The following is a 12,772-nucleotide window of genomic DNA, read 5'->3' on the forward strand; positions in this document are numbered from 1 at the left end:
GAGTCCCTTGGACTGCAAGGAGATCCAATCAGTTCATCCTGAAGGAGATAAGTCCTGGGTGTTCATTGGAGGGACTGATGTTGAAGCTGAAACTCCAATACTTTGGCCACCTCATGTGAAGAGTTGACTTGTTGGAAAAGACCCTGATGCTGGGAGGGGTTGGGGGCAGGAGAAGAGGATGACAGAGGATGAGATGGCTGGATAACATCACCGACTCAACGGGCATGAGTTTGAGTAAACTTCGGGAGTTGGTGATGGAGAGGGAGACCTGGCGTGCTGCAATTCATGGGGTCACAAAGAGTTGGACACGACTGAGGAACTGAACTGAACTGACTGAGGTGAAAAGAAAGAAAGCAAAGTCGCTGAGTCATGTCTGACTCTTTGCAGACCCCATGGACTGTAGCCCACCAGGGTCCTCTGTCCATGGGATTCTCCAGGCAAGAATACTGGTTGCCATTTCCTTCTCCAGGGGATCTTCCTGACCCAGGAATTGGAGCCGCCTCTCTGGCATTGCAGGCAGATGCTTTAACCTCTGAGCCACCAGGGAAGACCCAAAGGTTTTAGGTGAGTGGAACTTAAATTTCAACTTCACAGTAAATGCTTAATTCAGAAGTCAGTGCTTTAAAAGGTATTTTGTGATTATAGGTTCTAGCTTGACATAATGAAAGGAATGAAATCCCCAGATCATGAAGCCTTTGGTTACATTTCTTGACTTATACTATAGCAAGCGTTGTAAAGATCAAGTGTTGCCATTAAGATGATTGCACTTTGACATAAAGTGCCAAGAAGAAAGTGTGTCGTCCATTTCTGCTTCCTAAAGTATAAGAAATCACCCAAGCAATATAAACAGCTGTGTGGACAGAGACCAATGTATTCTAGACACAAATCTCAGATAACTTCAGCTCCAACTCAGGCTGCTAATGTATTAAAAACAGCATATACGATGTAACAACATTAGCTGTGGCCGAAAAATTTCAGAATTCCAGTTATCCTGCTGATCCACTGAGCTTCATATGCTGAACTGACAGCACCATTAAGCCCCTCAACTTGCAGCCTCTTACCTCTTCCTTCTTTCTACTTCCATCCTGTTGTCCTAGTTTCAGGCGGTTAGGATGGGTTCCCCAGTCCAACAATGGTTCTCAAATGCTTTCTCCTCCTCCACCAAGATAGTCTGTGTTTGAGTGACTTCTCTGAAATTTAACTTCACCCTAAAACATTCTAGTGGTTCCTCTTTCTTTTCAGGATGTGTGTGTTGGGGCAACAATGTTTTTGCTACATCTCTACATGCCAGGAGCTACAATATGAGAAAATAACATGTTCAGAAACTCTCATCATCATCGTCACTCAGTTGTGTCTGACTCTTTGCCACCCTACGCACTATAGCCCACCAGGCCCCTCTGTTCATGGGATTCTGCAGGCAAGAATACTGGAGTGGGTTGCCATTTCCTTCTCCAGGGGATATTTTCAGACCCAGGGATCAAACCTGCGTCTCCTACATTGCAGGCAGTTTCTTTACTACTTAGTCAAGAAACACTAGGACCCATATAAAAATAACTGCAAAACTCCTCTGTAGAGACACTTTCAATATGCATTATATAAAAAGAATGCTTAGAAAAACAACTCCCACTTGGATGAGCTCCCAACAAAAAGTTAACATCAAAAAAAGAAGTAAAATACTAGGAAAGACAAAAGAACAAGTAGAAATGAACATCCCCCAGAACTTGAGACAATAGAATAATCTTAAAAAAAGATGATTAACAATATTTAAAAGATTAAAGGGCACACTTCAGTTACAAAATTGTCCCTAGAAGAAGGTATTCAAGAAGCAAAAATAAGAAAACTGACAATAATAAAATTATATCCATATATCCAGATGTTACTACAATCAGTAATAACAACAACAACAAAAGTATTAACTGTTAAGTGGGGTTTGAAGATGTTCAATAAAATACATGTGTCCCCCACACCTGAGTAGGGAATGAGCTAACAAGAAATGTAAAACAGGAGGTAGTTGGAAGTGGAGAGTCCCTTGGACTGCAAGAAGACAAAACCTGTCAATGAGCAAACTCCGGGAGTTACTGAAGGACAGGGAGGCCTGGCGTGCTGCAGTCCATGGGGTTGCAAAGAGTCAGACACAACTTGGCAACTGAACAACAACAACATGTTTGAGGTGAGATAGTACCCTCATAACAACAAAAGCTGGTATTTGAGAAAGTGAGTAGGATGGCATCAGTAATGGGTCTCTTTATCCTGATTCCCAGAGTTGTGTAGCCTCTAGGTCATGTTTGTTCAACAGGGTTCTCACCAAGGGGACCTCCTGGCATCCTGGCTCAAGGGCCCCACAGAGACCACCTCTGAATTCCTGCTCCCAACCTACAGCCCCACTACACACCAAGAGCAGGCCTGTGCTCACTACACGGAATTTTAGAGGACACGGGGATCCCTGGGCACTGAAGTCTTTAAGCAGGGACCTCCTAGCTCCCTTCTGTACATTGATTCTTTCAACAGACCCTCACGAACACATCCGCAATGCAGACCCCAGGCCGCCAGACACGGCGCTGGGAGGGCTGACTGTCCAGTGGGACATGGCCTGCCCTGGGTCTCAGCGGGCTGCAACAGTTTGGGGAGCTTCCCTGATGGTTCAGATGGTAAAGAGTCCACCTGCAATGTGGGAGACACGGGTTCAATCCCTGGGTCAGGAAGATCCCCTGGAGGAGGGCATGGCAACCCACTCCAGTATTCTTGCCTGGCAAATCCCACGGGCAGAAGAGCCTGGTGGGCTACAGTCCATGAGGTCACAAAGAGTCACACATGACTGAGTGAGTAACACTTTGAACTTTCACAGCAATTTCACATCCTCTCCTGGAGACTGTTTCCAAACTTGCCCTCAGGGGACGCAAGGATGCCTCTGAAGGTGTGAGAGGAAGACAGAGCCACCTAGCTAAGCAGATGGCCATCTGCTCCTCCCTGCCTCCTGGCCAGGGTCACCTGTAGGCCACAGCCCACCTTTCTCCCAAGGCAGGGAAGGGAGGCTGGGACTTCAGATCCCCACTCCCAGTTCTCCTGCTAGGTCAGCAGGTGGGTCAGGAAACCCCTGAATGCAAGGATCCCCAGTGCGCCCCTGACAGCAGCACCCTGAGCTGGCGGCCCCAGCCAAGCAGGCAGCACTGTGTTCCCAGGAGGGCACGTCAAGGGCCAAGATTTATTAAGCGAGGGCATTGTGTGTTCAGTGAAGGTTGGCACGTTTGATCTCGGCCATCACAGATTTACCTTCCCCGCGATAACACTCATTAATTGAGATAAGCAAACGCTGAGCTGTCCATCCCCTTTAAACTGTCAGCAGGCGAGGCCCAGGGTGGCGAGACAGAGGCGCTTTCCCAGCATACCATCCATGACCCAGGGTGACTCAGGACTCCCGACACAGGAAGCCGCTCTGCGTCTCGTGGACATATTTGGTGGATGTGCATGAGTGTTCAGAGGGTTGACATCGTGAGAGGAAGCCCCTCGGCGATGCACCTAAGTAAAATCTAAGTAAAATCACCAGCCCTTACTCCTCTAAAGCCCTGGACCTGTGGCCCCTCCATCATTTGTAAAATCAGAAACTTCACAGCGACCTCTTGCTCCGAGTCATTAAATGATGACTGACACAGTTGAGTCAGTCTGTTGGATTTACATCCAGTAAATGTTCTTTCCCAGGTGGGTGCTCGTGGTAAAGAACCTACCTGCCAATGCGGGTTAGATGCAAGAGACTTGGGTTCGATCCCTGGGTCAGAAAGATCCCCTGGAGGAGAGCATGACAACCTACTCTAGGATTCTCACCTGGAGAATTCTGTGAACAGAGGAACCCTGTGGGCTATAGTCCATGGGATCTCAAGGGGTTAGACACAACTGACAGACTAACACAGGTGTCAACTAGGGAGAGAAGAAAGCTGAAACCCTTCTCCTGAAGTGTGCCCTTTAATCTTTTAAATATCGTTAATTAACCCTGTTAAGATTATTCTATTATCTCAAGTTCTGGGGGGGTGTTCATTTCTATTTGTTCTTTTGTCTTTCCTAGTGTTTTACATCTTTTTCTGACATTAACTTTTTGTTGGGAGCTCATCCAAGTGGCAGTCGTTTTTCTAAGCATCTGTCCTGAAACACTCTGGCGTTCGGGCCATTTTGGCCACATCCCCTGCCCTGAGCCTGCCTCAGCCAAGCCTGTGTTTTGTGAGGTGGGGAGGTGGGTCTCTCTCAGCCTGTGCCGAGCAGGGTGGGATGGCATGAACACCAAGGGCAGCCCGTGCCCATGTGTTCTGAACAACCTGACCTGGTGTCAGCCACTCTGTGGAGACAACGCTCCACAGAGACCCTAAGGGTGCTGCCCTCCAAGGTCGGGGCTGCCCTGCCAAGGCCCCCAGCAAGCCCACCCGCCAGGACCGCCTGGGAGAAGAGCGGGCTTAGGAAGTGATCACCCCCAACTCAGGGAGGGAAATAAAAGCGTCTGTTGTTGGTGGTTTTCTGTCTTTTTTTTAACGTTCAGGGAAGAAGAGAAAGGCCTGGTAACAGGATCCTTCCCGAGCTGCGCCCGCCGCGCGTAATCAGGTAGAGCCCATCGCACACAGAATTCCACAGGCTCCTTCCTGCTGCGGCCACAATGCCGCCCATTGTTCACACTTTAATTAACTTCTGTTTTACTGATTTATTTGTTACAGAAAAAAAAAAAGGAAAGAAAGAAAGATGAATTTGCCTTGTGCTGGGAGCTGTATTATTGCAATCTGAAACTCCTCATACCTTTCTTGAGAACTTCAAAGAGTACCCAGGTTGTTTATGTGCAGGAAACCAAATTAGCAGAACTATTACAGTAGCTTCATGGCTCGGGGTGGCCAGGTGGATGAGAAGCAGTAATTGAAAGCGCCCCCTCAGCAACCCCCTTCCCGCCCAAGCCCACCCTTTAAAGCCATCCTTGACAGTCGGCAGGTTTGCCAGCTCCCGCTCAGGCATGAGGAGGGTGTCTCAGGTTTGCAAAACTCCCACCTGGTTCACACAGGCTGCTTTCAGTGAGAGGGGAAAAGGGGGAAAATCGAGGTCAGATTTGGGAGGGAGATGGAAACGAATGTGAGTGAAGACAGCAGGCTGCCGGAGAAGGGGCACGTCTGAAGGTGTGATGAGAAACAAAATAAAAACACAGGCGGCCCCTTCGGAAATAAAACACCGCAGCCTGAGGCATGCGCACTGGAAACCTGTAGAAGGCGGGCTGGCCACATTTTAGGCAGCCCAGGAGAGGGGTAGTTACAGCCCACTGTCGGCACATCCTCTTTCCACAGCGATCAGGCACACAGAACAGAACAGTAGCAATTGGCGATGTTCTGCGGTGCGAGGAAACACAAGCATTAAAGACACAGAAACACCTTCAAGGACATCACAGGTCCTGACGGATAGCCTCTCCCCAAAATGCCTGTGGATGAGGATTTAATAAAAGCACCTGTTTGTAGGAGCCATAAGGATGCCTGGAGAGGATTCTGAAGTCCTGTAATAAAAATCACCAAGTGTCCAAAAGCCTTCAGCTATTTGCAATCTGGGAATAATGGCATTGAATCTCCTATGCTTCGATCCACCCAATGTCTGTACCAGGAGGGGCCTGCCCTCTAAGCCAAAACACCTACACATCTCTCCCAAATGCACAGGGGACTGGCCAGGACAGAAAATAAACTCTCTAAGCACCAAAGCATGAATTACCACACTCTAATCCTTGGTTGTTAAGTCGAACAGATCCTCCGGAACTAACCTTTTCCTGTAACACTAAAATATGTAATTCAGTGTCTTAAGCTTCTATAAAGAGTGGCCGAAATTAAAGCTTCAGTAGAAGCACTTAGACAGAATTATTCCTGAATCTGATACAGACCTTACAAAGACTAAGGTGTCACAGGTTGGTCTCTATACGATTTAGAATAACTTAACATGTGCCCAGAAATCAGGCCAGAGTTGACAAATTCTAGGTGATGGGCTATAGAGAAATTTCATAAATTGCTTCTCTTTGGGGCTTTAATAAAGTGACCAAGGGTAGATCTTTGGGCTCTAGTCCTGATGCCCCTTACCACTTAGCTATGTGATCTTAAATAAGCTTCTATAAACCTCAGTATCCTCACCTATAAAATGGGGCATAAAAAATAGCCTAGCTTTCTCTCAGGGCTGTCCCGAAGATCAGGGGAAAGTGACATTGTTAACTAAAAGCATGGTATACATGCCAACTTGGGTTTCTAAAGACATTTTTGAATTGTTTTGCTACTGAAAGCTGCATTTTATAGCTTAATCATATGGAAAATAAAAGAGAAATATAAATTTTGAATTTTGAATCAGAAAGTTTTTTCAGGCCCAAATTTGGGAGGCCTATCTTGCAGTCATACTAAACACTGAATTTTCCAATATTGATATTCAAACAACAATTATGTGTAGACACCAAACATGTGCCTTGGGACGTGACAGCTTGATTGAGGACATTTGTTTGTTCACTGTTGCTATTTTCACATGTTTGAACCTGAATACAGTCAGACTATCTCAGAAAATTTTAGAAAGAGGAAATTTAGAAACTAGGGTAGTATGTTATAATTGACCATTTCAGTCTGAATAAACTAGTTTAAACTAACTTTTTAAATGGTATGTATGTGCTTTTAAATGAAGCATTAATCTGAATAACACACACTTTGTAAAATAGACAACCACTTTCAAAATTTAGCAAGCAGACTATGAGCAACCCCAGAGAAAAATGTCATTGCATGCTTTAACAAATAATAATATTAAAATTGGGTTCACTTTTTAAAGTTATTCAAAAGTATATTTTTGCTCAAGAATGCCTCTTTCCAAAGCAGAAAGGGGTGTCGTTCCATTGATCCCGTGGGAAGCAGAGGTTGGGCAAGCTTGAAGGGTTTGTCCTGAGTCACAGTTAATGGAGCTTTTGAGTCCAGAGTTTGTTTTCTGACTTGTGCTGCCTTTTCAGCTATCAATTTTCAACTTAAAGGAAATGAGGAATTTGATACCTTCAGACATGATTATGCATTCTGAATTTTCCCACGTAGGTCAGTAAGGGAGCATTTGAGAAATATCTCAAATCAAAATGAAAGTCTCATACACAAAACACCCGGAGAAATTGGGACCAGTTCACATTATAAACACTTAAACACACACCTCTCCATCAGGCTAATGATAGTCACCCTTGCCTTATTTTTCTTAGGAGTATAAATATAAACAATCTAAATGTATTTACTATTTATTATGATGCAGCGGGATTTAAAATATTTTTAATTTTTTTTATATTGAAGTATAGTTGATGTTGTGTTAGTTTCAGATGCCATAGCAAAGTGGTTCAGTTATACATATATCTATTCTTTTTCAGTCTTTCTCGTATAGGTTTTTACAGAATATAGAGTACAGTTTCCTGAGCTACACAGTAGGTCCTGAATGACTATTTTATATATAGTGGTGTGTATATGTTAATCCCAAACTCTAATTTATCCCTCTCCCCACCACTTTTTCCCTTTGGCAAATTTCCCTTTGAAATACTACTCAGCTATAAAAAAGAACAAAATAGTGCCATTTGTAGCAACAGGTATAGACCTAGAGATGATCATACTAAGAGAAGTAAGTCAGAAAAAGACAAATATCATATGACATCACTTACAGGGGTATCTAAAATATGACACAGATGAACTTATTTGCAAAACAGAAACAGACTTAGGCTTAGGCTATGAAAAACTTATGTTTACCCCCTGCCTCTTCTAATTTCCAGAGGACCTGGGTTCACAGGGAACAATCTCCAGGCAAGAGAAAGACAACAGAAAAGGGTTTGTAGGCAGGGACCAAAAGGTGTACCAATAACTTTCCACGGGTGGCACAACCTGGCCTGAAAGTAGAGAAGAGCAGAGGTACATGGAGCAGGGGACCCAGGGCAGCATAGCGGGACCTGCAGGGTTGGGTGGGCAGAGACACCTGCCAGCAGGCTCTGGTACAGAGAAAGTCTTTCTCAGGCTGAATGATATCCGAACCTCACGGCCCAGGGAGGGAGGTCAGAAGAAGTGACCTTTGAGCTCTCGTTGTTACCGAGGCGTTACATGGGTGCCTTTCTATCAGCGTGTGGGCCCAAGAGAGGATTAGAGCCCATTCAGGAAGTAACTTTTCAGATCCAAATGCGTATGAGAGAAGGAGGCATTTACCCACTCTGCTTCTCAGAACAGCAAAGGCACAGAAATCAAGACGCAGTGAGTCACGGCTGTGTCCCCCTGACACAGAGCGGCAGCGCCCCTGAGACTCTATGGCCAGTAGTCAGCAACCAGCATTGGGTATTCACAGAGAGAAGACCCGTTTCCGAAGGTTCCAAACAGATAAAGATCTGGAATCCAAATAGGCCTGGAGAAATTAAATCTCACCCACTGAGAGTGACGGGAGCTTTGAACAAGAAAGTAACACCCCAGTGGGAGAAAAACAATTTGAGCAGAAATTTGACCACCCAAGAAGAAAGGCCTTGACCAAATTAAAAGGACATCTAATTCCTTAACCAAATCTGGGTCAGGGTTTTCACAATTTGTTTGGTGAGCTGAAAAGAACAATATAAATATCAACCCCCCTAATTATACCCAAGTTAATAGTATAGCTGTACTATTTTATTTTCCTGGCTAATCTTTCAGTTAGCTAACATGGATTTGTCATACAGGCCCTAGTAAAGGAACCTGTCCAGTTATAGTTACAAGTAGATATTAAGACTACTTCAATCACGATCTGGAAAAACTAAATCTATAATACCTGAGGCTAGAGGCTTATTCCAGATTGCAAAACCTAACTCTTTTCTTTTCTTTGTACCTCTTCATCCAGATGCATGGATGGATAGAAAGATAGCTGTATAGATGCATGGGTAAATGAATGAGTGTGTCAATGGACGGATAGCTATATAGATGGATGGATGAGTGCTAGAAAGAGATTAGAGAAAGGCAAAGGAGACAAGCACCATTTTGCCTGAACTTTCAAACCTTGATTTATTCTTTGTTTTTTGTTTAGAAATAGTGGCTTGATTCTGCTTCCTTCCCATCAATTTTAAACTATAAGTACCCAAGAGGCAGGGTCAAGTCTTTATGAATTTTCTCATAAAGGAAGTAGCACAAAACCATTTGTAGATAGCAGACTTTTTTAAATGTGGGGCTTCATAGCATAGTAAACCTAAAACTAAGTCAGCCACTAGAGACAATTTGGCACTAGATTTTATCACAGAGGGCAGGGATGTAAATCATAAGGTAAAATTTCAATGTAAAATTACCACTTGAAGGCAACTTTACAGAAACAAAATATCAGATGGAAAGAACTATAGAAATATATAATTCTAAAAAATTCAACCAGAAAACCGTGAGAAGAGCTTACCTCCGTATTCCCTCAAACAGTGCCTCTTGAAATGAAACCGTATAAAATAAGAAATTCAGCAGAACCAAAATAATAACAGATGTCCTTTAAGTGTTCCCAGACCTGAACACCTCGGAAAGTGGAGGTCGCATTCGTTCAAGTCGATACTGTCTTAAACGGCTCTGACGCGTGGTCCTGGCTCTGGTGGTGAGCAAAGAGGGCCTTTGAAGGCGTCCACATCAGCCCAGCGAAGTTCTGCTATACAGGGTTTTCCTGACCTTTTATTTTTATCTCCCTTGTTCCAATTTTGTCAAAAGCGTGGAGGTTTTCAAGTGATGGTTCACTGTCATGACATTTGAAAGCAAAGTGGGTCTGTGTGAGCGCCTGTACTTAGCAGGGGCAACACCGTAGGTTGACTCGGCCTCTGCTGCTAACTGGAGGCTCCTTCTGGGGGTCAGGGGGGTTGAATGCTTGGGTGTTCAGGAGCCCCCGGGAAACCCTGTCTCTTCCCTGCCTCTTGACATCAGGCCAGATCTACCTGTTCTCACACCACAAGCCCTCCACAAGGTGAGAGCCCAAGACATGGTTAGAAGGGGTTTAAGGAAAAGGGAGAGATGAAGACAGGATAAGGGAGCCTGCTGGGACGTGCGACAAGACAAGGGTTCAGGTTCTAGGAGGGGCCCAGGTCGAAAGAAGTCTGATGCCCCTGAACGTGACTCAGCACTTGCTCACTCACCAATCGTCCCCAGCGCCTGCTCCACGCTGGACCGTGACTCGGGAGCTATAGTCAAGGCCCATCTCTGAGGCAAGAGTCAGCATCCCCATGGGGAATTGGGGTACTCAGAGTCACCTGCTGCCACAAGGCATTTTCTCCCAGGTCAGTATCCTCATGGGGCAGTGGACCCAACAGGATGGAGTATTTAGAAGGTGCACCCTGGGGGGCTAACACATCCTGAATGGCTCTCCCAGTCCCTGCCCAGAAGGTTCTGGGAACCCCCATCTCCACTAACTGCCATCTGTCTGCTGCATCCCACTCCAGACTCCCCAACCTGCGAAGCTGGCTGGTCCAGGCCAGCGCCACGAAGGGCCATTCACAGCCACTCCCTCGCGCCTCCACCCCTCAGCTCTCCAGGCTCCTTTAACACAGGCACCTGTGCGGCCCCTCGTCAGCCCGCCAGCTTCTCTACCGCTCATTATTTCTCAATTCAGGGAATTAGCTTATTTTACAAGGCAAGGAAAAAATCCCTGGCACTCTCTCTCGTTATCAGAATGAATTCTTTTTAGTCCTTAATCCCAGGCCCGAACGCCCAGCTGCCAAGTACAGAGATAAAGCCGGCGGGTGGTCCCCGAGATAAGCTTCTCGGCCTTTTCCCAGGGACTTCACTTCAGCTGCTCTTCCCTGTTCTGTTCCTCAACGGCGTTTCATCTCACGTTAGTGGGAGTGGGTCTCCACGCCAACCGGTGCTGGTGTGGGGCTCACCCACAGTCCCGTGCGGGTGCCAGGGGCCCACGGGCCACGGGCCACGTGGAGGAGCCCAGTTTTGCTCTGTGTGTCTCACGGGTCCCGACGGACCAGAGACCACTTCATCATGGGATTTCCCCAATCCTGTGAGCCATGTATTTGTAATTCTTTTCCAAACTGCAGTGTGGAAATTATCTCACTTTCAGATAATCCATGTTTGGGTTGGTTGCACCTACTTGGATGTCCTAAAATCGTTCCTATAAGAATATTTAAAATGGAAAGTTCTTATTTAGGCTATGAGATCCAGTAATTCATTTTGATTCTATTAAGACTTTCCAAACTAAAGGTATTTTCCCCTTCCCTATAAGTGATTTTTGTGATGGTTTTTATGCAAACAATCTGTACAACAGGAGCCAACCTTTAAACAGTGGGTCTGGGCAGCTGTCTGCAGGGCCAGTTAAGACCATGGGACAGGGACTAGAAGACATTTCCAGTCTCCTCCAAAGTGAGGGGATCGTGTTGGAGTGGAGACCAGATGGGGCAATTCCCAGAAGGTGCTGCTTATAGATGTGGGCGGACATATGTGTCCTCACATGACCCGTGGGTTTCAGAGCTGTGTCCACATGGGTGAATCAGTTTATTTTAAAATGCCACACTAAATAGATATTTCTGCAAAGAAGAAATACAGCTGGCCCCAAGAGATACATGAGAAGATGCTCAACCTCACTAATTATTAGAGAAATGCAAATTAAAACCACAGTGAGGTGTATCACCTCACACCAGTCAGAATGGCCACCATCAAAAAGTCTACAAACAATAAATACTGGAGAGGGTGTGGAGGAAAAGGAACCCTCCTATGCTTCTTCTGGGAATGTAAATTGTTACAGCCACTGTGGAGAACAGTATGGAGGTTCCCTAAGAAAGTACAAAACTAAACAAGGACCTACTGTAGCACACAGGGAACTCTATTCAGTACTCTGTAAAAACCTAAATAGGAAAAAAATTTGAAAAAGAGTAGATTTATTTTTATATATATAACTGAATCACTTTGCTGTATGCCTGAAACTATCATGGTATTGTTAGTCAACCATAAATATAAAATAAAAATAAAAAATAAAATAAAATGGGACACTACATCAACGCAAGGCAGCTAGAGTGGAAATAAGTCCTGGGATCGATGGAAAGGAATCTTGCTATTTAAGAAAGTAAGTAAATGTGCCTGACTTGGCCAGGTATTTGTTTGGAGGTCAATAGGAGGGTGAACCAGAAGAGACAAGTCCACTGGACCTCTGCCTCCGAGTCCTTTGGGGGTGAGGGGGCGCTCCCAGGGCACAGGGGGCCAGGGAGGAGGGAAGAATGAAATCACCACCTGGAAAAGCAAGGCCAGACCTCCGCTCCTGAAGACTGTTCCTTGGAGGCGCCTGCAGGCTACAGAGTCAGCCGGCTAGTAATCGCCCAGCCAAGGGAAACCAGAGCAAACCGAAGACTCTGAGGCAAATCCCATTTCCTGTTTTTCTTGGCTGCTGTGGGACCTTGGCTGAGTGACTTGACCTCTCTGAGTCTCAGCTCTCTCGTCTGCAAGATGAAGAGGTCACCCACCCTGCAAGACAGGCCTGAAAAGTGGACAGAGGTGCTTGCAAGATACCCGGGGTCTCGGCAGCAAGGACTCAAGAGTAAACTAGAGCAGGGCCACCAAGGCTGCTCCCTAAATGTCAGCCCTCGTCCCCTCCCATCTTGACCCGTTTATACTACAGCCCATCTTCAGGAAGGCTGCTCGGAGAGGGGTTCTCATCCAGTGACTCAGGGTTTGCACTTTAGCGGCTAAGTTTAGTCTTTATTCTTGTTGCCATGAAATCTTGCTCCATTAGAATCATCTTCCCCATGTACCACATCCCTCTCTGGTCCTGCTTCTTTCACCCAGCATGAAACTACTCTTCAACGTCGTGC

This window comes from Muntiacus reevesi, chromosome 11 (assembly GCF_963930625.1).
Source record: "Muntiacus reevesi chromosome 11, mMunRee1.1, whole genome shotgun sequence".
NCBI classification, from domain to species: Eukaryota; Metazoa; Chordata; class Mammalia; order Artiodactyla; family Cervidae; genus Muntiacus; species Muntiacus reevesi.